The 26,198-nt window shown below is 43.2% G+C and overlaps 1 long non-coding RNA gene across 1 annotated transcript; it reads right to left on the bottom strand.

Moving 5' to 3' along the window:
* Nucleotides 1–245: 245 nt before the first annotated feature.
* Nucleotides 246–26,198, bottom strand: LOC121452718. The gene is made up of 3 exons (XR_005974909.1): nucleotides 26,171–26,198; nucleotides 4,604–4,650; nucleotides 246–314 (listed from the first exon to the last, which is right to left on the bottom strand). It is a non-coding gene; the product is annotated as an uncharacterized LOC121452718 (long non-coding RNA).

The raw sequence follows: 26,198 nt of genomic DNA, 5'->3' as shown, positions 1-26,198 counted from the left end.
TTATATGTCCCCAAGTGGGACACCTCTCTACAGCACTGCCCTGGAAGCTGTTTTATAATCATCCCCCTCTACTTTCATCTGCCAATGTTTTCAGGTCTAAGTTGCTCTATTCTGGCCTGTGTATAAGTTTTTTAAGGAGGAAAGTGAGTTTTATTTTGACTCTGCTTCTTTTATTAAATTCCTTTTTTTTTTTGACAAAATGTCTACTTTTCCAGTGTGAGAGGCTTAAAATAATGAAAACTTACCATACAGTGTCTCACCGATCCTGCCTCTCTATTTTGAGACCATGTCACTGTAACAGGTTTCTCTCCCACCTTGAAATTGAATTAAAAACAGAGGTTTCAATTCCCGAGTAACCACTCAGAGGCTTAATATTACTTCTAAATGTTTGGCCAATGGCTCAGGCTTATTACTAGCTACCAGTTATAATTTAAATTGATAAACTTAATCCATTTTTATTAATATATGTATTGCAACACGGCCGTGGCTTTACCTCATTTTCTACATGTCTTGCTTCCTCGGTGGCTGGCTGGTGTCTCCCAGACTCTGCCCTTCTTCACCTGTATCTTTGCTTGAATATCCCCCTGGCTCTATCCTGCCTTGCTGTAGGTCCAAGCAACCAATGAGAGCAACACATATTCACAGCATACAGGATCTTGCAGCTTGACACCCTAACTCTTGGCTTCCAGGTGCCCCTCTTAAGTTCCTCAGCTCTGCAGACACACACATAGTTGTCTTGGGCTTATAATTTATTCTGTTTACAGCCCTGTGATCATATGATTCACCCTAATCACATGGAGGCTAGGAAACGCAGGTTGGCACTCGGGTTGTTCAGTGGGCTCCATGGTCAGATTGAGTCAGGTTTGGCAATAATCCGCGGTTGTGCTTATGAATTGTGTGAACCTGATAATTTGCTAACCACGCTGAGCTTCAGTTTCTTCACTGTAGAAGGGAAGCAGAATACATCTGACTTTCCTTTTGGTACCAGGGTTAAACCAAGGACCTGATAAGCAATTGGCAAGTGAGTTACATTGCCAGTCCTTTTTGTTTATTTGTTTCTCTTGTTACTTGTATGTATGGACATGTATTTTGCATATTTTCATGTACAGGTGTGTTTGTGTGTTCCTGTGCCCATAGAGGCCACAAGGGATCTTCCTTAACCACCCTCCACTTTATATTTTGAGGCAGAATCTCTCACTGACCAAGAAGTCTTCAAGTGGATCACAGGAGTTCCAGCCTCTCCAGCTCTGGCATCACAAGTGAGGGCACCATGCCTGTTCCCCCACCTCCCTCCCCCTGCCACTACATGGTTTCTAAGGATCAAATTCAGAGCCCTATGCTTGCAAGTCCAGCAATTCATGCATAAAGCCATCTTCTCCTAGAATACATCTGTTACATGGTGTTAAATAAGTTAATATGTACAAAGGCCCATACAAATTTTTCAAGAAAAACTGTGATTCTGCTCATGTTAATGGTAGCTGCCCTGGAACACATATACCATTACCAATTAAGGAAGGTAACATGAATTCCATTTTGTGCCTTTGAATTGGCACAAAAGAATGTGAACAGCAGAGACCACTGCTCACTGTCAAAAATGTTGACAAAGAACTTGAGCAGGTGTCTGAAAACTTGCCCCTTCACCTATAAATGGATAAAATACTGCTGGCTCCTCTGGTGGTGTATCCAGAAGATAGAGGTAAGGCCTTGGGATGTAGTTTTCACAGTGTATGGATGCCACAGGGCCAAACCCCTCTACCTTGCCAAGTTTCAGTCTTGTATTTGCCTCTGGTCACTGAAGTGGGCTGTGCAAGATAGTCACTTTGTCTGTTTTCTCACTTGCAAAATGGGCATAACAACAATAGCACTGGTCTGGTGCGAACAATTAAATGGATGAAAGTACTTAGAACTATGTCTGGTAGGTAGCAAGTACTTAGTAATTTAAATTATTATTGTTTACTACTAAGATGGAAGGCGCCCTAGGAGCCCAAGGAAGAAAACGTTCTAGCCCAGCAGAACCAAGAAAATCTTCATGGAAAAGCTTATAGCTCAAAAAGAGTTGTGATCTATTGGTAGTTCCCCAGAAAATGGGTTGAAAGTAGGATATCTAGAAAGCAGGAGAGAGGACAACACAGGGCTTAGATAGAGGCTTGGGTATGAGACGTTACCGAGGAAGTGGTCCAGGCAGGGAACTGCGCATGAGCAGCCGGGATGGGATGTGGGAGGGCAGAACAAGTGGAAAGTTGGTGGGGCGGGATGAGGGTTAGCTGGGAAGGAAGGGCTCTGTGCCAAACCTGCACTTCTGTTTTAGGGCAGGGCAGTGATTATGATGGTCTGTATGGATTGCTTTGTGTTGGGGAGCCCGCCAGCCAGGAGATCTTTGGGAGAAGCTATTCCATTAGTGCATGCTGAGAATTTACGAAATGCACCATTAACATCAAAGGGGCTCCCTCTCTCTTCTCCCTGTTGGGATTCTGTATGGCCCCCAGGTTTTGTGTTTATGTTTTGTTTGCGTTATTTATTTATTTGTTCCAAAAATGCAACAAGTAAAAATCTATCCCTTCTTTGAGGGACAATATACAGCATGAATCTCACCTGCCCGCGGCATTTCTCAGTGCTCCTGCAGCTACAGCGTTAAAATGAGCCGAAATGCATTTGACACTACTGCAGCTTTAAGGATGCATGAGCTTGTGTCACCCCATAAGCCAGCCCTGCTCGCCTCACTTGTCACACACCATTAGCGGTATCCCTGGGCGAGGGACCTAGGGTTAAAGATTAAGTTTAGAAGCCATCTTGGCATTTTTTCTGCTTGCAATGGTTGGACACAGACTGAGAATTCATTAAATATTTAATTTTGTGTGGTTTGCTTCAGGGTAAAGGCTAAAAGAAGTCTGGCTGATATGTTGTTGATTCCCCCTCTGTTCACCTGTAATTCTTCTTGATCTTCAACGGAAGGATCCTTTTTTTAGATGCATAATTATTTCTGGAACTTGACTAGTACACACTTTAAAGGAAGTGTTTGGAAATGCTACTCACAGAACAAACCTAGCAAGAGTTTGGTGCAGACCCTGTGGGTCTCAGAGCACAGCCAACCTGAACGCTGTGTTAGATTTCTTCTAAACAGACTTATTTATAAAGCTCCTGCTATTTTCTTTTGCTAGGCATCTGCTGGAAAAGGCAGCAAGGCCACCTCTGGAGTGAGGAAAGTTCCTTTTCTCAATGTCCCTAGGACATAGTTCTACAAGGACTGAGGAGCATCCGGGTAGACATTTCTCCTTAGGTGCCTTTCTGTTTGGTGGAGAAAAGCATTTCCTTCCACCGTGTGTGTCAGAGCTCCTTGTCAACACTGAGAAAATAGGCTTTTAGCACTGGCCAGTTCACCCTTCTGGAACATTCCTCTTCCTTTAAGCAACCGTAGAAATACCAAGACCCAAGTAGGCACAGGGCACCTTTTCTTGTCTGAGTCTTCAGACGAGGGAAGATAACTGGTTCTTCCTCCAACACTGGCCCCTCCAGAGGAATGACCAATTTTCAGGGCGACTGCTGCCTGTCTCCACACTCTCTCCTCCCATTTGTGGGTTGCTGAAGACATTGTTTTGCTGTGACATCACACCTGGATCTCTACAACGGTGCCAGAAAGCTCCAAGGAATGAAAGATCGCAGTGCCTTCAAAGCCACTGGCATTCCCAGCCAGTATTTCTTCTTCTTACATCTTTGTGTCCATCTTCCTTTAGAAAAGAACAGTTGGCTGATATGCAACCAGGCTCTGGAAATCCTGCAGGAACTCTCGAGGTTTTTTCAGATGTTTGGAAGCCTATCAAAGGGAGGGAACTGCAAAGCTGACTACAGGTTAGAGGGTGATTGTGGCTACAATGAGTGGGGGAAAGTCAGGAGGCAAACGTTTGTCTCACTGTGTTCTTCTAATGCATGTTGGCATTGTCATGTGGGGGGGGCTATAGGGTTATAAGAGTCAGGAAAGGCTGTGTCAGCTGTAGACAGATTGCTGTATATTTTCAAACCAAAGCTAATGACTATTCTTAATTTCTAGACCAGTTTCTTAATCTTATTGAGCCACAGGATGTTTTTCACGTATAGGTCAAAGGATGGATATTCGTTGGAGAATTTAGAAAGTGCTTGGCTAGGTGGGTTGCTGAGATGGCTCAATGGGTAAAGACACTTGCTGCCGAACTCCATGACTTTAGTACAAGCCCCAGGACCCACAGGGTGGAAGGGTGGAAAGAGATAACTGGCTATCACAAGTTGTCTTCTGATCACCACTGTGTGTGACACACACACACACACACACACACACACACACTAAAAAGAAGGCATTTGACTGTCAAAAATCAAACTATGTTTATAGACTTCAGGTGTGATTGTTAGCTGAAATCAGATGTCATGGTTTTGGGGAGACAGCACACAAATGTGGTATCCTGGGGTCTGGTTTACTGTGTGACACTAGGTAGAAATGTGTATTTCTGAGGTCCTCAGTGGCTCTAAAACAGTACGGTGCCTTTAGGATATGCCGAGTGCTTTAGTTATTTTCTGTCTGTGACCAGCACCTGATAAGAAGGGACTTAAGGAGGAAGGGTTTATTCTGACTCACCATTTGAGGTGATACATGTAGTTGGATTTTCCTTGGGCCACCCGAGTCTACAAAAAAAATGACACAGAGACATTATTAATTATAAAAGCTCAGCCTATAACTTATGCTTGTCCTACTAGCCCTTATAAATGAAATGAACTCATTTCTACTCATCTGTGTGCTGCCTGTAACTTGTGGCTTTTCCCTGCGTGCCTTGCTCCCTTTGTGTCCGGCTGGCGACTCCTCCTTTCTTGTTCCCAGAGCTCTCTGTCCCCGGGAGTCCCACCTAGCTAATGGCCATTCAGCTCTTTATTAAACCAATCAGTCACAGAGACACATCTTCACACAGCATGAAGGAATGCTCCACAAGAGATACAGTCCCTTACGGCAGGGAAGAACACATGGTGGCAGGAGTGTGAAGACTCTGGTCACATTTCATTTGCAGACAGGAAGCCCCGAATGAACAGGAAGTGGGGTGTCCTGTAAACACCTCAAGGCGTGCCCCCAAGAGACCCATTTCCTCCAGTGAAGCTGGACCTCGGAAGGGTTCTATAACCTTTCAAACAGCACCACCAGTGGGGTCCAAGTGTTTAAACACAAACCCTTGCCTGAGGGGACGTCTACATCAGGCTTGTAGTATTTTGTCAGAATGAAGTTAACAGAGTGATGGCTCATTTTAGTTTGGAATTTCAAGGACTAGAGAAGAGTTTCTATTTTGACCACCCAGATGGATCATGGTATGGCAACATTTGTTTCTTCCCGGCCATTTGTGATAGACGTTCAGAAAAGAGGAAGAATATGGAGAACATGTTTTATAACAGAAACATTGTATCTATTTATTGAAACCCAATCCACAGGGCATCTCAAGTGGATTTTCCTCTGGATTACAGAAATAAAATGATGACCGTACTGGGTCACTGGATGTGGAGTGGCAGAAGTTTGAGCAGGCTCAGGCTAGAGTGAGTGTTGTCTGGGTAGAAGTCAACTTCTTCTCTTGGTTAACAAATGTTTTGAGGCACAGGAATAGAGAAATAACTCTGCCTCACTAGCTTTTGGGTGTGATTTTAGTTAGCACCAAGTACTATAAATTCCTTGAGGGTACTTACTAGTCAGGCAAGCATGCGCTTTAGTTGCAGGCGGAAGGATGATAGGTGAGTGGAGGGGTAAACACATGCAGCCCACGGGAGAAGGATGAGGTACCTGAGCTCATTCAGATGAAGGAAACCAAGATGAGGAAGGGGATTCCTGGCTGTGGAAGGCAGGCTGAAGTTAGAGGCTGCTGAAACTTGAGGGAGGTAACTATTAGGTGATACAGCACCTGCCTTCAGACACCTTAAGGCTCTCATTGGACCTGTGGAAGACAGAATCATACAGTCTCCAGGGGTGGACTTTGACTGGCAGGTGGAAGCTTGCAGGGAGGTTATGGCATTTTAAAAACTGATCTGTCAAGGGATGGCAAGAGGGCTCAACAGGTAAGAACTTGATTATCTGAGTTTGATCCCTGGGACCCATATTGTAGAAGGAGCTTCTCTTTCTGACCTCCACAGATGTGCTACTATTGTGTGTGTGTGTGTGTGTGCGCGTACACACACACACACACACACACACACACACACACACACACGTTCTGCCAGTGAAGAGGTCATCAGGAGTGGGATGAGCAGCCACGACAAGGGATTCCTTGTGGCTCTAAGTTCCCATAGCATAAAGTTTCGCTTTGAGAACCAGAAGATCCAGGATACCCCTTATAGCTAATCTAATTTTGACACTAGGAGCATTAAGCCTTGCTTAGGAGCACCCATCTGTTCTTACAAATGCATGGCCACCAAAGAGAAGGAACTTGGAAATAACAGTGTCGGAAAACAATTTTTGCTAGGAGGCTGCTTACCAGCTTTCTGGGTATCCCTCAGCCTGTAGCCACAGGTAAGCCAGGGATGGATGTTCTTAACCCTTCTGGGATGTGTGGGTCAGAGCCTTAAACTGTCAACCAGAAAACAAGTCTACTATCTTGTCACATGCCTGTATGTCTTGGGGTCTTCAACATATGGTGTTTGGGTCTAATAATGCTGGAACAATTCAATGGGAACAAGCAAGTGAATATCAAATATCTGTTATGTGCTAGACCAGCAGGGCACTGAGTGTAGCCTTGTTTTATAGGATTATAATATAATTATAATATATAACATTATATTACGTATAAAGCATAGTGCTTTCAATAATGGTTTCTGTGGGAATATGTTTCAATCCAGTTTCTATTCGTGGACTATTTTAAAGCCAGTGATTTTGATTCTTGTACTGAGAAATTTCATTGTCACTAATATGACCACTTAGTGAGACAAGGGGGACAGGAAACATGCCTAGCACTTAGTTCAGATTATTGAGGCAAGAACATTATTGAGTTTATTTATACTCATTAATATATACTCACATGCAGTATATACCACAATAGACAAGTAATGCGGTTTCTAATGTTTGGCAGCATGGAAATATAATTAGCAAACAAGCAATTCTGTCTCTATGGCTTACCTAGCTATGGATTGGACTGCATCTCCAGCACAGATAACGAATCCCACTTCAGAGTTTTGAGCTGAAGTTGAGAAACATCTCTGTCATTACAGGACTTCTGTGGCTAATCTCTGTTGTCAACTAGACACACCTAGGGAGAAGCAGCCTCAACTGAAGAGCTACCTCCATTGCCAGCACTGTGGCTGTCTCTGTGGGGTATTGTTCTGATTGCTGATTGGTCTCATTGTGAGCAGTGTCATCCCTAGGCAGGGGGACCTGGGCTGGCTAAGAAAGCTAGTTGAGCCAGTCACGGGGAGCAAGCCAGGAAGCGTCATCCTCCACGGTCTCCGCTTCAGTTCCTTCTTCTAGGTTCTTGCCCTGAGTTCCTGCCTTGGATTTCCTTGATAACGAACTATAGTCTGGGAGGTGAGATAAACCCTTTCCCCTCAACTTCCTTTTGGTCATGGTGCTTATCACAGCAACAGAAACAAATGAAGACAAGAGCAGTGCTTCCTTGATGAGGACGAGGAGCCAGTACTCCCAGGAAAACACAGCCTTTGCAAGGACGAGTTCTTCCCCATTTCCTTCTCTTCCTCCTTCTTTTCTTTGAATAATAAAATTAGTATAATCTAATACTGATCTATTTTTTGATTACCAGATATAAAACTCAAAACTAAGTTTAATACTCACAGAAAGCACATTAAAATTTTCTAATGATCAATGATCATGGTTTTATACCTATTTTACGTATTTTGCTTTACATACCTTGATTCTGTATATCAGTCCAAATGATTACTATTGTTATTGTTACTTCAGAGAAACAGTGGCTCATACAGGGTGAGCTGAACTTGAACTTGCTACATAGCTGAGGATGACCTTGAACTCCTAACCCCCTGCTTTTCCCTCTCAAGGCCTGGGGTTACAGGTAAATGCAATCATGCCTCGTTTTGCTTCAAATTATTTGTAAAAATGAACAGGATTTGTGGGATATATACATATATATTTAAAATTAGTAGATGGAAATGTTTATATTTCACACGTCATTTGAGTATTTTAAACTTTGTATTCGTGCCAGAAGACGAGGTTTGACTATATGGAGGAAGATGTTCTATGGGAATATTAAATGTGTTTTAAAAATATGTCCTCTGCTTAGTATTTTATACTTTCTTTTACAGTGAGTGAGGTTTTACAAAACAAGTACTTTGATTCTCTGCCAGTCTTTCCGGTCCCAATGATATACAAAATTTGCACATAAGTCTTCAAAATCAAATAACTATTAATTATATCCCAGACAAAGCCAGAGATGTCAGAGCAAGAGAAACATGGAATGTCAAGGGGGAACTGGTATCAGCGTGGACCAGATGGAGGCTGGCTGAGTAGCGTGACTGAATCAGTGGGCTGGAGAAGGCTGGCAGGAATGAATCTATTCAGTGTTACTGCCTTGGAAGAATCAGACTCAGGTGGGAACATCTAACAGCTACTTGGGATGCTGGCCACCAAATGGGTTTGCATACAGAGGTCTCCCAAGAAGTCCGGGTAAGTGGGGAGGGGGCTCAGAGGTTTGGTCCATTATCTTCATGGCAGGACATAGCAGCGTGCAGGTAGACATGGTGCTGGAGAAGGAGCTGAGGGTTCTACATCTTCATACACAGACAACAGGAGCAACTGTGTGTACCACACTGAACATAGCTTGAGCAAATGAGACCACAGAGTCCACTTTCACAGTGAGACACTTCCTCCAATAAGGCCACACCTACTCCAATGAGCCGTACCTCATAATAGTGCTACACCCCTTTTTTTCAAATCTCTCTCTCTCTCTCCATCTCTCTCCATCCGTCCACCCACCCCCCACCCACCAATGACCGATCTATCTATCTATCTATCTATCTATCTATCTATCTATCTATCTATCTATCGATCTATCCATCATCTCTCTCTATTTTATTTATCTTTCATCTTTTTTTCTATCATGCTTCTTGGTGTAGACAAGGTTACACAATTATAATATCTGTGGATGAAGTAAGTCATTATTCTTTAAAGCGTTAGCTTTTAACAGTCTATTAAAAGATAGCAGAACTTTGAAATCACATTCACATCCTTTGTTTCTGTGTGGCAGAGTGGCAGGGAGGAAAGTGCTGGTTCTGTGCCTTCCTGCCAGTCAGTTCTTGACCTTTTGCTCACGGTGTCCATCTACTGACGTCAGCACCGGTGTCGTCTGCTGCACAGCTGCTTTGTGCGCATGGGGACCCCGTCTAAGAAAACAGTGAGTGGACCAAGATGCGCGTTCAGTCTTCTTCTCTTTGTCTGATCATCTTTCTTGATAAATTAAAAGGTCACTTTTTTGGTTCAGAAGAGTCTTAGTGTTACTGTTCAAGAGATTCTTAAGAAAAAGGATATGGAGCCACAAACATACAAACAACAAGTAGCTCTTCAGTGTGCATATGTGTGTGTGCATATGTGTTCACACATGTGTGGCCACATGGGTTCTTGTATATTAGACATTTTACAAGGTACAGGCATAGCTGGTGCTGGGACAGTAAGTCAAGTAAGTGTCTCTAGAATGTCAAATAATCCTCTACTTTGTAATTATGGCCTGTTAAAAAAAAGTCAAATATTCATCCAGAGGAATTTAACTCTGTGCCTCCCAGCTCTTCTCCTTGCAGCACTGACCCAGATGTGACTCCAAGCTGTTGAACTCTGTCCTTCTGGCATTATCTCCCATAACCTTTCATTCCACTGGGGTCAACATTTGCCTTTTAAATGGTAGTCAGTCTCTGTATACTGATTCAGTATAGGCAGCTAGAGGTGAAAGGTTTTCTTTCTCCGAGATTCTTTTGAAAGAGGCTGTCACTCAAAAAAGCAATTCTGAATCTTTTATAAAAAAGCTAAAATATTAATACCCTCACTGAGATGATTAAAGAGGGGGCATCTTTCTCATAAAACAGGGAGCTTTTCCGTTCTCTTGTGATGTGGATCCTCTGAGTTGCCACTGCTGTTGTGTGGGCATCTGGAAAGGTGGCTCAGGACAGGCGATGGTGTTACTAAACTTTGTCATTGCGGTGTGTCGTTCCGTTTACGTTTGGAGACAGGAACATCATTGAATGAAGTGTGTCTTCCTGTCTGAAACTTCAAGGCTGCCCCCACCCAGATCTATTTCTCAGCTCTGAGCCTGCATTCCTTCATTTATGTCATTGACTTACTTCTAGAAAAACGAAAGATCCCGAGATGACATACACCCCCTTATTTCCCCTATGCACACTTGAGATTCAGAACATCTCAGAGACGTGAGGGTTCTGGCTGTGCAGGGACTTGTAATCATCCTAGAATTCACTAGGAATGATTTTATTTTCTCCAAATTCTTCTAATTTTTCAAACCCTTTAGGTCTTGTTTCCTTAAAATATTTTTTGTAGACTTATTTATTTTTATTTTAGGTGTGTTTTGATTGCATGTGTATATGTGAATGCCTGATGCCTTCAGAGGCCAGAAGAGGGCATCAGAGTGGATTCCTTCGTACAGGAATTACAGGCAGCTGTTAACCACCAACTGGGTGCTGGGACTCTTATCCAGGTCCTCTGGAAGAGCAACAAGTGTTCTTAACCCTGAGCCATTCTCCAGCTCCATGCTTCCCTTTTTGATGTAATTTATTTCCTTCCATGAAGAAAGAAGATATGGGCTTGGGAACAAGTGACTCCCAGCAGGAGAATACTTTCCTCTGAGCCGAGAACTTGATAAAGCAAGAACTAGAAACAGCTTTTAAGACAAAATCTTTTTTTATGTGTATGTGTGTCTCTCTGTGTGTATGTGTGTCTTTCTCTGTGTATGTTGCACGCGTGTGGGTCCCTGGAGAGCATCTCCTGGAGTCGGAGTCCCAGGCAATTGTGAGGCACCTGCTGTGGGTGGTGGGACCCGGATGTGGATCCTGCAGAAGAGCAGCAAGTGATTCCAAGACCCGAGCCATCACTCCAACCCTAAAGAAGCAAAATCTTTTATAAAAATACTATAGAGTTTTAATTCTTTGAGAATTTCTGTGGTGGTTTGAGTGAGATTTTCTCCATCGGTCTTGGGAATTTAAATAATTGGTCCCAAGTTGGTGACTTTTTGGGGAGGATTTGGGTGTGTGGCCCTTCTGGAGGTTTCGAAAGACTCAGGCCATTTCACAGGAGCTCTCTCTGCTTCCTGTTTTTGGTTCAAGATGTGAGTTTCAGTAGCTGTTCTAGTGTCTGCTGCCTGCTACCCCTGCTCTGACATCACGGACTCTGGCTTCCTGGAGCCATAAGCCCCAATAGACTCTTCTCTAAGTTCCCATGGTCATGGTCACAGCAATAGGAAAGTAACTAATAATTTCATATGATGAATTTTGATCACAGCCACGCCTCCAACTCTTCCCAGACCCACCCTCACCTCCTTATCCAAACAACTTTGCCTTTTCAACTCTTTGTTTTGTTGTTTTAAATTCACTGAGTCCATTTGTGTTACCCTGGAAAGTGGCCAGCCTGCCAGAGTGGCCACACTGTTAGAGAAAATTGACTGACTCTTTCCCAGAAACTGTCAAATTCCAATAGCTCCTCAGCTATGGTGGGATTTCATGCTCGTCTCCCCCCTTCCAGGATGGACGTTTGTCTGGCTTGAGCCAGAAGAGGGTATGAGATTGTGCGGGTCTCGTGCCTGCTGTCTTGGTGGCTGTGAGTTTATATGGGCATCTGCCCTACTGTGTCTGGAAGACTCTGTTTTCTTGAAGTCATTGCTCCCTCTGGATCTTACAATCCTTCTGCCCTCTTCTGGGAAGTTCCCAAAGCCTTGCTGGGGAGGGGTGTGATATATACACCCTTTTTTTAGAGATGAACATGCCACAGTCTCTTATCCTCTGCAGGCTGAAAAAGAAGTAGGAAAATTAAATGCCTGTTCTATACACCCATTTAAAACCTGGCAGAGCGGCGGCCAGACGCGGCGGAGCAACACCACATACAGGAAGAGGCTTTCGGGGACCAGCGCAGCGGCAGACCCAAGCGGCGGGGACAGGCGTGCAATAAGGAGAGCAGTTCGCCCTACTACAATTGAATCAAAGAGGTAGGCTTTTGGTTGGCCAGGTCACTGGCACAAGGGGAGCCTGGTCCTGTCCTGAAGATCCTTCGGAGGGGTGAGAGGGTTCTTGGCCTGCAGCAGGAACCACGAAAGAGAGTGAGGGCATTTTGTAAGCGGAGCCCTTGGCCAGCAGGGAAACCTGATCCGGTTTTTAAAGGACCCATTGGATAGGATCAATAGGAGGAAATGGGCAGGCGCCAAGGCAAGAATTCACCCAATAATCCGAAAAACAACATGAAAACATCAGAACCCAATGATCTTACAACAGAAGTATTTGAACAACCTAACACAGAAGAAGTGGAAAAAATCGACTTTATGAAGATAATAGAGTCCCTTAAACAACATGTAAAAAATGCCCTTATAGAAATGGATGAGAAGTATAACAAAAAGTTTGAAGAAATGAGTAAATATGTACATGATACCCTGGGAAACCAAGAAAAAACCATCAAGCAGGTAATGGAAACAGTTCAAGATTTGAAAACTGAAATGAAGGCAAAGAAGAAAATACAAACTGAGGACCAGCTGGATATGGAAAATCTAGGCCAACGAGCAGAGTCTACAGAAACAAGCATAATCAATAGAATACAAGAGCTAGAAGAAAGACTCTCAGATGCTGAGGACACCATAGAGAAAATAAACGAACAGATCAAAGAAAACAGCAAAGCCAACAAATTCTCAACACAAAACATTCAGGAACTATGGGACACAATAAAAAAACCAAACCTAAGAATAATAGGAATAGAAGAAGGAGAAGAGTCACAGCTCAAAGGCCCAGAAAATATTTTCAACAAAATTATGGAAGAAAACTTTCCCAACTTAAAGAAAGATATTCATTTAAATATTCAAGAAGCATACAGAACACCAAACAGACTGGATCAAAGAAAAACATCTCCTCGCCATATAATAATCAAAACACAAAATATACAGGTTAAAGAAAGAATATTAAGAGCTGCAAAAGAAAAAGGGCAAGTAACTTATAAAGGTAAACCGATCAGACTTACACCTGACTTCTCGATGGAAACTATGAAAGCCAGAAGGTCCTGGATAGAGGTTCTGCAGAAGCTAAGAGACCATGGATGCAAACCCAAACTACTATACCCAGCCAAGCTATCGTTCATTATCAATGGAGAAAACAAGACATTCCAGGATAAGAACAAATTTAAACAATACGTAGCCACAAATCCAGCCCTACAGAAAGCAATAGAAGGAAAATCGCAACCCAAGGATCCAACACTGCCAACACTGCCTATAATAACCCAGGCATCTAATGACCCTTCACGAGCACATCTCAAAGAAGGGAGACACACAATCTCTACTACCAAAAGCAATAAGAATAACCGGAGTAAACAACCACTGGTCATTAATATCACTTAATATTAATGGGCTCAATTCACCTATAAAAAGGCACAGGCTAAAAGATTGGATACGAAAACAGGATCCAACATTCTGCTGTTTGCAAGAAACACATCTCAACCACAAAGACAGGCACCTACTCAGAGTAAAGGGTTGGGAAAAGGTGTTTCAAGCAAATGGTCCTAAGAAAAAAGCAGGTGTGGCCATACTAATTTCTAACAAAACTGACTTCAAACTAAAATCAATCAGAAGAGACCGAGACGGTCACTTTATACTCATAACAGGAACAATTCATCAGGAGGACGTCTCAATCCTGAATATATACGCCCCCAATATAAAAGCACCTACTTATGTAAAAGAAATATTACTAGAACTCAAGGCAGACATCAAACCACACACACTAGTAGTAGGAGACTTCAACACACCTCTCTCTCCAAGGGACAGGTCAATCAGACAGAAACCTAATAGAGAATTAAGAGAATTATTGGAGGTAATGAAGCAAATGGACTTAACAGACATCTATAGAACATTCCACCCAAATAGGAAAGAATATACCTTCTTCTCTGCAGCTCATGGAACCTTCTCAAAAATTGACCACATACTTGGTAACAAAGGAAACCTCCACAGATACAAAAAAATATCAGTGTCCACCTGTGTCTTATCAGATCATCACGGATTAAAGTTAGAAGGCAACAACCACGCTGCCCCCCAAAAACCGACAAACTCATGGAAACTGAACAGTCAACTACTGAACCACACCTGGGTCAAGGAAGAAATCAAGAAAGAAATTAAAGTCTTCCTTGAATTTAATGAAAATAAAGGGACAACATACTCAAACCTATGGGACACAATGAAAGCAGTGCTAAGAGGAAAGTTCATAGCACTAAGTGCCCACTTAAAGAAAACGGAGAATGCATACATTGGGGACTTAAAAACACACCTGAAAGCTCTAGAAAAAAAAGAAGCCGACGCGCCCAGGAGAAGTAGAAGACTGGAAATAATAAAACTGAGGGCTGAAATCAACAAAATAGAAACACAGAAAACAGTCCAAAGAATCAATGAAGCAAAAAGCTGGTTCTTGGAGAAAATCAACAAGATCGACAAACCCCTATCCAAACTAATTAAACGACAGAGAGAGAACACGCAAATAAATAAGATCAGAAATGAAAAGGGGGACATAACCACAGACACAGAGGAAATTCAGAGAATCATTAGATCTTACTACAAAAGCCTGTATGCCACAAAACTGGAAAATACAAAAGAAATGGACATTTTTTTAAATAAGTATCATATACCAAAGCTAAACCAAGACCAGGTGAATGATCTAAATAGACCGGTTTCTCGCGAAGAATTAGAAATGGTTATCAAAAATCTCCCTTCGAAAAAAAGCCCAGGACCAGATGGTTTCAATGCAGAATTCTACCAGAACTTCCAAGAAGAATTAATACCTATACTCCTTAAGGTATTTCACAATATAGAATCAGAAGAGTCATTGCCAAATTCCTTTTATGAAGCTACAGTTACCCTGATACCAAAACCACAAAAAGACCCAACCAAGAAAGAGAATTACAGACCGATCTCACTCATGAACATCGACGCAAAAATTTTCAATAAAATACTGGCAAACCGAATCCAAGAACACATAAGAAAAATTATCCATTATGATCAAGTAGGCTTCATCCCAGAGATGCAGGGCTGGTTCAACATACGCAAATCTATCAATGTAATCCACCATATAAATAAACTGAAAGAAAAAAACCATATGATCATTTCACTAGATGCTGAAAAAGCATTCGACAAAATTCAACACCCCTTTATGATAAAGGTCTTGGAGAGAATAGGGATACAAGGGTCCTACCTAAATATAATAAAAGCTATTTACAGCAAGCCAACAGCTAACATTAAATTAAACGGAGAAAAACTCAAAGCCATCCCACTAAAATCAGGAACATGACAAGGATGTCCACTCTCTCCATACCTCTTCAATATAGTGCTTGAAATTCTAGCAATAGCAATAAGACAACATAAGGAGATCAAGGGGATTCGTATTGGAAAGGAAGAAGTTAAGCTTTCATTATTTGCAGATGATATGATAGTGTACATAAGCGACCCCAAAAATTCTACCAAAGAACTCCTACAGCTGATAAACAGCTTTAGTAATGTGGCAGGATACAAGATCAACTCCAAAAAATCAGTTGCGTTCCTATACACTAAGGATAAGGAAGCAGAGAGGGAAATCAGAGAAGCATCACCTTTCACGATAGCCACAAATAGCATAAAATACCTTGGGGTAACCCTGACCAAGGAAGTGAAAGATCTACTTGACAAGAACTATAAGTCTTTGAAGAAAGAAATTGAAGAAGACACCAGAAAATGGAAAGACCTCCCTTGCTCTTGGATTGGGAGGATCAACATAGTAAAAATGGCAATTCTACCAAAAGCAATCTATAGATTCAATGCAATCCCCATCAAAATCCCATCAAAATTCTTCACAGATCTGGAGAAGACAATAATTAACTTTATATGGAAAGACAAAAAACCCAGGATAGCCAAAACAATCTTATACAATAAAGGATTGTCTGGAGGCATTACCATCCCTGACTTCAAACTCTATTACAGAGCTACAGTATTGAAAACAGCTTGGTATTGGCATAAAAACAGAGAAGTCGACCAATGGAATCGAATAGAAGACCCTGACATTAACCCACAAACCTATGAACACCTGATCTTCGATAAAGGAGCCAAAAGTATACAATGGAAAAAAGAGAGCATCTTCAACAAATGGTGCTGGCAAAACTGGATGTCAATCTGTAGAAGAATGAAAATAGATCCATATCTATCACCATGCACAAAACTCAAATCCAAATGGATTAAAGACCTCAATATCAGTCCGAACACACTGAACCTGATAGAAGAGAAAGTGGGAAGTACTCTACAGCAAATGGGCACAGGAGACCACTTTCTATGTATAACCCCAGCAGCACAGACACTAAGGGCATCATTGAATAAATGGGACTTCCTGAGGCTGAGAAGCTTCTGTAAAGCAAAGGACACTGTCACTAAGACAAAAAGACAACCCACTGACTGGGAGAAGATCTTCACCAACCCTGCAACTGACAAAGGTTTGATCTCCAAAATATATAAAGAACTCAAGAAACTAGACCGTAAAAGGCTAATCAACCCAATTATAAAATGGGGCATTGAGCTGAACAGAGAATTCTCAACAGAAGAAGTTCAAATGGCCAAAAGATACTTAAGGTCATGCTCAACTTCCTTAGCGATCAGGGAAATGCAAATCAAGACAACTTTAAGATACCACCTTACACCTGTCAGAATGGCTAAAATAAAAAACACCAATGATAGCCTTTGCTGGAGAGGTTGTGGAGAAAGGGGTACAATCACCCATTGCTGGTGGGAATGCAAACTTGTGCAACCACTCTGGAAAGCAGTGTTTCGGTTTCTCAGGAAATTCGGGATCAACCTACCCCTGGATCCAGCAATACCACTCTTGGGAATATACCCAAGAGAGGCCCTATCATACAACAAAAGTATATGCTCAACTATGTTCATGGCAGCATTGTTTGTAATAGCCAGAACCTGGAAACAACCTAGATGCCCTTCAACGGAAGAATGGATGAAGAAAGTATGGAATATATACATATTAGAGTATTACTCAGCAGTAAAAAACAAGGACTTCTTGAATTTTGCATACAAATGGATGGAAATAGAAAACACTATCCTGAGTGAGGTAAGCCAGACCCAAAAAGAGGAACATGGGATGTACTCACTCATATTTGGTTTCTAGCCATAAATAAAGGACATTGAGCTTATAATTCATGTTCCTAGAGAAGCTAAATAAGGCGAATCCAAAGACAAACACATAGGCATCCTCAGGAATATTAACCTTCATCAGGCGATGAAAGGAGACAGAGACAGAGACCCACACGGGAGCACCGGACAGAAATCTCAAGGTCCAAATCAGGAGCAGAAGGAGACGGAGCACGAGCAAGGAACTCAGGACCACAAGGGGTGCACCCACACACTAAGACAATGGGATGTTCTATTGGGATCTCACCAAGGCCAGCTGGCCTAGGTCTGAAAAAGCATGGGATAAATCCGGACTAGCTGAACATAGCGGACAATGAGGAATACTGAGAATTCAAGAACAATTGCAGTGGGTTTTTGATCCTACTGCACATACTGGCTTTGTGGGAGCCTAGGCAGTTTGAATGCTCACCGTACGAGACCTGGATAGAGGTGGGCAGTCCTTGGGCTTCCCACAGGTCAGGGAACCCTGATTGCTCTTCGAGCAGATGAGGGAGGGGGACTTGATCGGGGGGAGGGGGAGGGAAATGGGAAGCGGTTGTGGGGACGAGGCAGAAATCCTTAATAAATAAATAAATTTAAAAAAAAAATAAAACCTGGCAGAAATTAATGTTTTAATTAATCACGAGTTTGTGAATATTTTTCCATGCCAATAACTGTAGTAGGTGATGGACTATTCAATGTTCCACACTCGTAGAATCATTATAATTCACATTCCTTAGATAAGGAGACTGGAGATAAGAAAGGTTAAATATATTGCCCATAACTGGGCAATAGTGGCTCATGGCTTTAATCCTAGCACTTGGGAGGCAGAGGCAGGTGGATCTCTGAGTTTGAAGCCAGCCTGGTCTACAGAGTGAGTTCCAGGACAGTCTAGGATGTTACACAGAGAAACTCTGTCTCAAAAAGCCTCCCCTATCTATCTATCTATCTATCTATCTATCTATCTATCTATCTATCTAATCTATCCATCCCATGGTCACATGACAGTGGTCAAACTGACCACATGTCAAGTTCAATAAGACCTCATAGGTCAGCATCTTGGTACTTAGATTCCTGTGTCCTCCTGTCTTGTTTCTTTCCATCCTTCTGTATCTCTTTCAAGTCAAAGATTAAACAGTTAAGAATTGTGTTTAATGATACTTTTCCCAGAAAATCTTAGATCTTTTTTCTTCCTTTCGATGTGTGTATGTGTATACACGTGCACATACATATTTTATATTTAATGTCTTAATCATATCACCAAATTCTTAGCCGTTGTGGTCATACTCATTTATTTTCTTATTAGTGTTTGGGTACAGCGTGTCCTCGACCTTGCCCTCCCTCCCCGATAGCCCTCTGCTTGGGCGAGTTGACTGGGGAATCTTTACGTTGGGTCTTTATTTGCTTTGTTGAGTTTTTCATTTCCAACATTTCCGTTTTTCCCTTCAAGATTTCAATATCCATGCTGAAATTTTCCTCCTTTTTTGACTACTTTATTCGTACTGATAACTTTCTTATCTATGCCGTTCCTTTTCTCTCACTTTGCCTATTTTCCTTTCTTGGTCTTGGATTGAGTTAATCTGCTTCTTTGTCTCCTCTGTAGGCCACAAGTAGCTTTGCAGTTTGTGAGCGGGGCAGAGTTTCTCCAAGAGTCCTTAGCTCATATATCCTTGTGATTAGTACTATTCCATCTGGGGTGTTTTCTGCCTGTGTTGGGAGTATAGAAGCAACCACAGCACTGAGATCTGTACAGGCAGAAATCCTGTCTTCACTTATTCAAGACCACCTATGCATTAGTCACCCTTAGTTACTCTTCTATTGGTGTGATAAGACACCATATCCAAGGTAACTTGTAGAAGAAAGAGCTTACAGTTTCAGAGCTTAGCGTCCATGGCCATCATGTAGGGAGCATGTTAGTCAGGCATGGTAGTGGAACAGTAGCTAAAAGCTCACATCTTGACCCATAAGCACAAGGCAGGGAGAACTAACTGGGAATGGTATGGATTTTGAAACCTGGAAGTCCACTCCCAGTGATGCACCTTCTCCAAGAAGGCCACACACCCAAATTCTTCCCAGAAAGTTCCACCAACTGGGGATCAAGGATTCAAATCTATGAGCCTAGGTGGCATTCTCATTCACACCACCACACAGACCACTGAACCCTGAGAGTTCCTGGGCTCTCTGACTGTGACTGGCAGATAGGTGGCTACAGAGACATACCTACTAACCTCAGGCTCAGGGTGTGCTTGACTTGGATTCTTTTCTGTGCATGCATTACTTGTCTTCTTCTCCAGATGTTTCATGAATCCTATCACTACCTTTGCACATTTCTAGAGCCCTTATTTGCTTTTATTTTTTTCTTTGACCGACTCTTTCCCTTCAGCTGGTTGCATGGAGGCAACTTCTAGTGTGTCAACTTATCCAGAAGCCTTGGATCTTGAAGACATTTATACTCACTCCCAGGTTACCCTATAACTGTGCAATTTTAGTTTTACAAAATTTGGCATTACGTATTTTTTTTGGGTGTGACTTGCCCAGATTTCATTTTACTTGAAAAACTAGTACAAAATTTCAACTTAAACAATATTGCTACACACATTAAATTATTTTATTATTTTTATTAATTACATTTATTCATTTATTTTACATCCTAATTGCAGTTTCCCCTCCCTCTTCTCTTCCCATTCCCTTCTCCCACCTCCAGCAGGGCCTGTCCCTAAGGCTTTGGATGGTTTGTGGGAACCTATTCCTTATACTGGGTTATCTTGTTCAGCCTTAATACAAGGGGAGAAGCTTGCCAGGCTTGGAGGTGTGTGATTATTTTTAATATTATCTTTTCATGCAAGGCTTCATAGTCCATGAGTATAGAACATAAGAGGTTACTATAGAAAGACAACTAAAATACATTTATGAAACACGCCACGATGGCTAGCTCTCTGAGCAATAGATACCATGTTGTATTTATTAGTGTGGTGATTTTGGATACACCACGAGCTCATTGAAGAAACTGGCAGGGTAAGAGTGCAACGGAAAGACTGTCAGCATTGGTGGTTCCTGAATGCAGCCTGGAGGTAGGCTGATGTGCTCAGGACGGATTATAGAAGGCCACTATTTGGGATTACTAGTTAACAAACACATTCCTTTTGACCTACATGCCAATCATTTCCTAAGGACGTCTGCCAAGGAGCAGCCTTTTAACCTGTAGCTTTGATTTGAGAGAAGAAATTGACTCATGTCTAAGTTCAGACTGCTACAAAATGAGAAAAAAAAAAAAACTCCAGAGGCAATTTAAGCCATGCAGGAGGCAAGGAGTTCCCTGTGCTTGCAGATAAGGAAACAAGGGAAACAGGAACCTTAAACATGCAGACCATCTCATCTCTTTTCAGCCTGGAAGGCCGGGAATGATGTAGCTAGTAGCCTGGTGACTTCTGCACTGTCTGTATGGCCAAGGCTCTACCTGGCTCCCCCAGAGGCTTACGTTTATCTCATCCTCCCCAGACCCTTGTCTTTAGCATTGTTTCTCAGTCAACCAATAGAATCCACCTTGATGGGAGAGGCCACATGTTCTTTACAAAGAGTTTCAATGTAATCATATCTTGAGCTTTGTTGTACACATGGGATTGAGTTAAAATAACACCAGGAAACTATTTTCTAAATTGTTCTGTGCTTAAATCAACTGCTCAGTGTCAGATTCTCAATTTGAACCAACACCGGCTACTGAGTTCTGCTGAACTGGACTTGCCCCACGTGGTTGACATCTTACTAGCTATGCTGTTTGAGAAGACCCTTCCCCAACAAAGTCATATAGATTTTTTTTTTTGGTTTTTTTTTTTTTTCGAGACAGGGTTTCTCTGTAGCTTTGGAGCCTGTCCTGGAACTCCCTTTGTAGACCAGGCTGGCCTCGAACTCACAGAGATCCGCCTGCCTCTGCCTCCCAAGTGCTGGGATTACAGGCGTGCACCACCACCGCCCAGCAGTCATATAGATTTTTATCCCCCCCTCCAGGCGTTTTCTATGTTGTCTAATTGGTATTTGAAGCCAACTGTGGCTTTCTACACTCCTAATCAAACGTTATTTTTAGGCTGGTTGTCTTCATGAATCATAGTCCTGCACTATTCTTTTCATACATGCAAAGGTATGAAAAGGTAGACTTTATTTCCCTGTGAGCTGGGCTGCCTAGTTAAAGTCATGTGAAATAATTTTAAACATATGTTAGCATGTCTCTTTCACCATGTACTAATCCTATTTTTTTTGCTAGATCTTAGCCAAAGATAATGTAAATTGACCCAAATTGTTTTTATTTTTTATTTATTAGGTTGATTTGTGGGTTGATGTGGGAGTGTCATATATCAATCTGTTGATTTCATTGGTTAAGCAATAAAGAAACTGCTAGGCCCATTTGATAGGCCCACCCTTAGGTGGGTGGAGTAAACAGAACAGGAGGCTGGGAGAAAGAAGCTGAGTCAGTGAGTCGCCATGATTCTCCCACTCCAGGCAGATGCAGGTTAAGATCATTCCTGGTAAGCCAGCTCGTGGGCTACACAGATTATAAGAAATGGGCTAGTCCAGGTGCGAGAGTTAGCCTAGAAAAGGCTAGATATAATGGGCCAAGCAGCGTTTAAAAGAATACAGTTTCCGTGTAATTATTTCGGGTAAAGCTAGCCATGTGGGCGGCCGGGTGCCGGGGACGCAGCCCCGCTGCCCCTAATTTCAACAGTGGGTTAAAGTTTTGTGATGGGGAGGGATTAAGAACCTCAGTTCTTAGAGGTTTTAGGTCAACTAAAACAGCAAATACAGAGGTGTTATTAACTTATGCCAAAAGACTGTGCCCAGTGGGTATTCAGAGTTGTAACTGTATGGTAAAATGTCTTTAACTAAGGATATTTGACTTTACTATATCAAAACCTGTTTAATTTTTCTAAAAAGACAGTGCAGATAAACTCTTTGGAATAATAGAAAATTACGGTCCTAAACAAGCAAGAGTGGTATATATATAAGGCATAAATGACATCCAACAGAGACAGAAATGAAGTATATTCATTAAAAAAGAATTTGACCGCTTATACAAGTACACAAATTATAATAGCATTACTTATTTTCCGTTGCTGTGATAAAGGATCATGACTAAAAGCAATATATAGAAGAAGTTTACTTTGGCTTATGGTTCCAGAGGGATACGAATCCATTGTGTCAGGAAAGCATTTCAACAAGCCACAGGCATGGCAGCCGGAGCAGGAAGCAGAGCGCTCGTATCAGCAGCAGAGAGGTATGAAGCAGGAAGCAGTGGCATGAGGCTGCTAATTTCAAAACAGTCTCAAATGTTCAAACATGACGTACTTTCTCCAGGCAGGCTGCACTGCCTGAACCTCCTCAGACAGCACCAGTGGAGAACCAAGAGTTCATATGTTTGAGACTATGGGGGGAGTTGGGCGGTTACCAAATCACCGCAATGAAAAATTAGCAGCATTGTATCTATTATTTCATTTAGGATTGGCACGCAGAGAGAGGTCTTGGGTGGCAATGCTTTTCTGTTTGAAGTGGCAGAGCAACATTTAATCTTTTGAGTTGAAGCACTGAGTTTTCCCATAGACTACGGTGGACACTTCAGAAGACGCACGGTGGAGAGTATGGTCAGACTTAGGATGGGAACTGACGCAGAGGCCGTGGAGGAATGCTGCTTCTTGGCTTGCTCCTCGTTGCTTGCTCAACCGACATTATTCTTTTTCAAACACAATTTCTGAATTGAATGTTTGGGAATTTCACAACACGCACCCTAACTCTGCTCACCTCCCAGTCCCTCCAGATTCTCCTCTCATCCCTGCAGCACATCCCCCAAAGAAAATTAAAAAAAAAAAAAACATAAAACAAGCAAGCAAGCAAGCAAGCAAACAAACAAAACCAAAAAGAATAATAACCCTCAAAAGAAAACAAAACAAACAAACAAACATCATCTTGGATCTTGCGTTCCCGCCTCTCCAATACCTCTTCCTTTGTCTTGGTGGCACTGGGAGTCGTGGTTTGTCACACAGTAGAATCTTTCGTCCAATCAGCTTTACTTACAAACGTTCATTGCAATGAATCATTGGTCTGGTTCAAGGCCTCTGGTTTCTGGCATACCATTGTCATTGGATTCTCACGGAAACTCCTCTCAGACATCCTGTGGCTGCCCCGAGTCTTGGAGATCCTGCATGATCCACAGGACCAGTTCCTTCATGAACACCAGCATATCCTAGATGGGGTAGATGTTAGGGTGGACCACCCAAAGCCTGGCTGTGGGCCTGGGTGGTAATTGAGCTGGCCAGTCCTCCTCAGACCCTTATCTTCAGCTCCCTACCTCAGGTGAGGGGCAGAGCCAGCTCCTCTATACCCAAGCCATCAGGGTTTGTTCTCACTTGCCCCTGGGGGGGCATCTCTCCTGAGTGAAGGGGTGGGGGTTAATGGAGGATGCCCATCTGTAAGTTGAGAGTATGTGTTGCTTATTGATTGATAAATAAAGCTGCTTTGGCCAATGGCAGGGCAGAATATAGCTAGGCAGGATAGCCAAGCAGAGATACAGGAAAAGAAGATGGAGTTGAGAAGATGCCAGGAAGCCGCAGGAACAGCAAGATGTACTAGAGAACAGGTAATGCCATGGAGTCATATGGCAATACACAGATTATTAAAAATGGGTTGATTTATGTGTAAGAGCTAGCTAACAGTAGCCTAAGCCATCGGCCAAGCAATTATAAGTAATATTAAGCCTCTGAATGATTATTTCATAAGCTGCTGTGGGGACCTGTGGGTGGGAGAGCAACCAGCCCAGTGGGAACAGGCAAGGCAGAGAAAAGCATCTGCCTACGCTGTGGGGTGGGAGGAAGTTCTCTTGCTGTAGTGCCCAATGAGAGGAAAGGTCAGCTCTTCCAGGCCCGCAAAGGGTTGACCTGGCTCAGCACAGCCCTTTGATTTCATCATGTGCAGTTCTTATGCAGTCCCTAGCTGCAGCAGGACCACAGACTTGGACATGGCCCTTGTTAGCAGCTTGGAACTGAATGATATCCTGGCTCTAGGTGGAAGCACAGGCCACTCAGATCAGGATGGACCTGGTGGTGGCATGGTCCCAGACACCAACAAGGCCACAGGTTGTGGCCCCAATCCTGGGCTTCGTGTAATCTTTGGTAGCAACATGAGTCTCAGATTTCAACACAGTCCCTGGCAATGGTAGGACAACGAACTCAGACATGGTCCTCAGCAGAAGCAGGTCTGGATGTCACTGTTGTCCCAGCTGCCAATGTAGGCCACTCTGATTGACATGGCCCCAGTGGCGGCCTAACCTGGGACACCAGTAAGGCACCAGATCTCAGGCCTCCACATGGCCTTTGGTGGTGATAGGAACCTCAGACATCAACACAAACCCTGGTTGTAGAAGGACCACAGACCTAGCTAGACATGGTCCACGGCAACAGCTTAGGTCTGGATGTCACCATGGCCCCAGGTAGCAGTGCTGCTATAATTCAGAAAAAGTGGCATGCGAGAGAAAGACACCATGCGACAGAGCTCAGGGAAAAGTGAATGGGAAAAGGTGGGGGGGGGAAGGAAGAGGGGAGACTGGCTTCTGGGGACAGGAGTGGCAGAGGAGAAGAGAGAGACACAGAGAGAGACAGAGAGACAGGCAGAGAAGCAGAAAGAAAGAAAGAAAGAAAGAAAGAAAGACAGGAAGAGACGGGAGGTGGGCAAGGGAACGTAGCTAAGGTGCACAGAAGGTGCTCTTAGTGGCTGGAGCTGAGGATGTATCCTGTCAGGATCCCAAGGGCAGGCCAGTACAGATGCCTGTCCTATCGCAGCTGTAGAGATAACCTGATTTCCCTACAAGTCAGGATACTTTACCCTCCAGAGCTGTAACACTCACGCTTGCTTGCAGACATCAACATAGAGCCTGGCTGCAGTAAGGCCACGGACCCAGACATGGTCCCTAGCTGCAGCCGTGACCGGGAAGTCACCATGACACCAGATAGCATTATGCGCCACTTAGAGCTATATGGTCCTGGATACAGCGTGGCACCTGGGCATCAACATGGTCTCAGGTGGATGATCAGATTCCAGAAATCCACATGGCCCTTGGTTGCAATAGGAGCTACAGACATTGATTCAGACCCTGGCTGTAGGGCCACCAACTCAGACATGGCCCTCAGCAGCAGCTTGGGGATGGCAGCAGAAGCCACCCAGGCTCTCGGATACCTACATGGCCATCAGTGGCAGCCCAGACACTGGGCATCCTGTGGCTTTCGGTGGTAACATGTGGTGTGGGAGAATTGTCTGTATTCTGTCAATCACGTTATAAATAAACGCTGATTGGCCAGGCAGGAAATATAGGCGGGAAAACCAGACAGGAAGTAAAAATGATGTAATGAGAACAGGAGAATTCTGAGAAGGAGGAAGTTTATTTCTCCCACTCCTGCCCAGACCACCAAAGCAACAGGATGTGATCTGCCTCACTGAAAAAGGTACTGAGCCACACTGGCTAACATAGATCAGAAAAACGGGTTAATCAAGATGTGAGAGTTAGCCAGTGAGAGGCTAGAGCTAATGGGCCAATCAGCTTATAATTTATGGAGACCTATGTGTGATTTTGTTTGTCGGGTACTGGGCAGGACAGAAACCACAACAAACAAGCTGGCCCTCATGTTACAAACATGGGCCATGGATGGCCACACAGATCCTGACTGTGGTAGGACCATGGACCTGACCTGGCCCTTGTCAGCCTACATTCTTAAACAACCTAGGCCAAGGTGTGACACCACCCACCACGGGCTGAATCCTCTCACATCAATCACTAAGGGAGAAAAAATGCACAGCATTCTTACCTTCTGGAGGCGTTTTCTCAGTTGAGAG

Source organism: Microtus oregoni, unplaced genomic scaffold (assembly GCF_018167655.1).
Source record: "Microtus oregoni isolate MIOR12 unplaced genomic scaffold, Mior012 000010F_ref0000083, whole genome shotgun sequence".
Lineage (NCBI taxonomy): Eukaryota > Metazoa > Chordata > Mammalia > Rodentia > Cricetidae > Microtus > Microtus oregoni.
The sequence above is the reverse complement of the archived record's forward strand: the minus strand, read 5'-3'. Positions and strand labels throughout refer to the sequence as shown.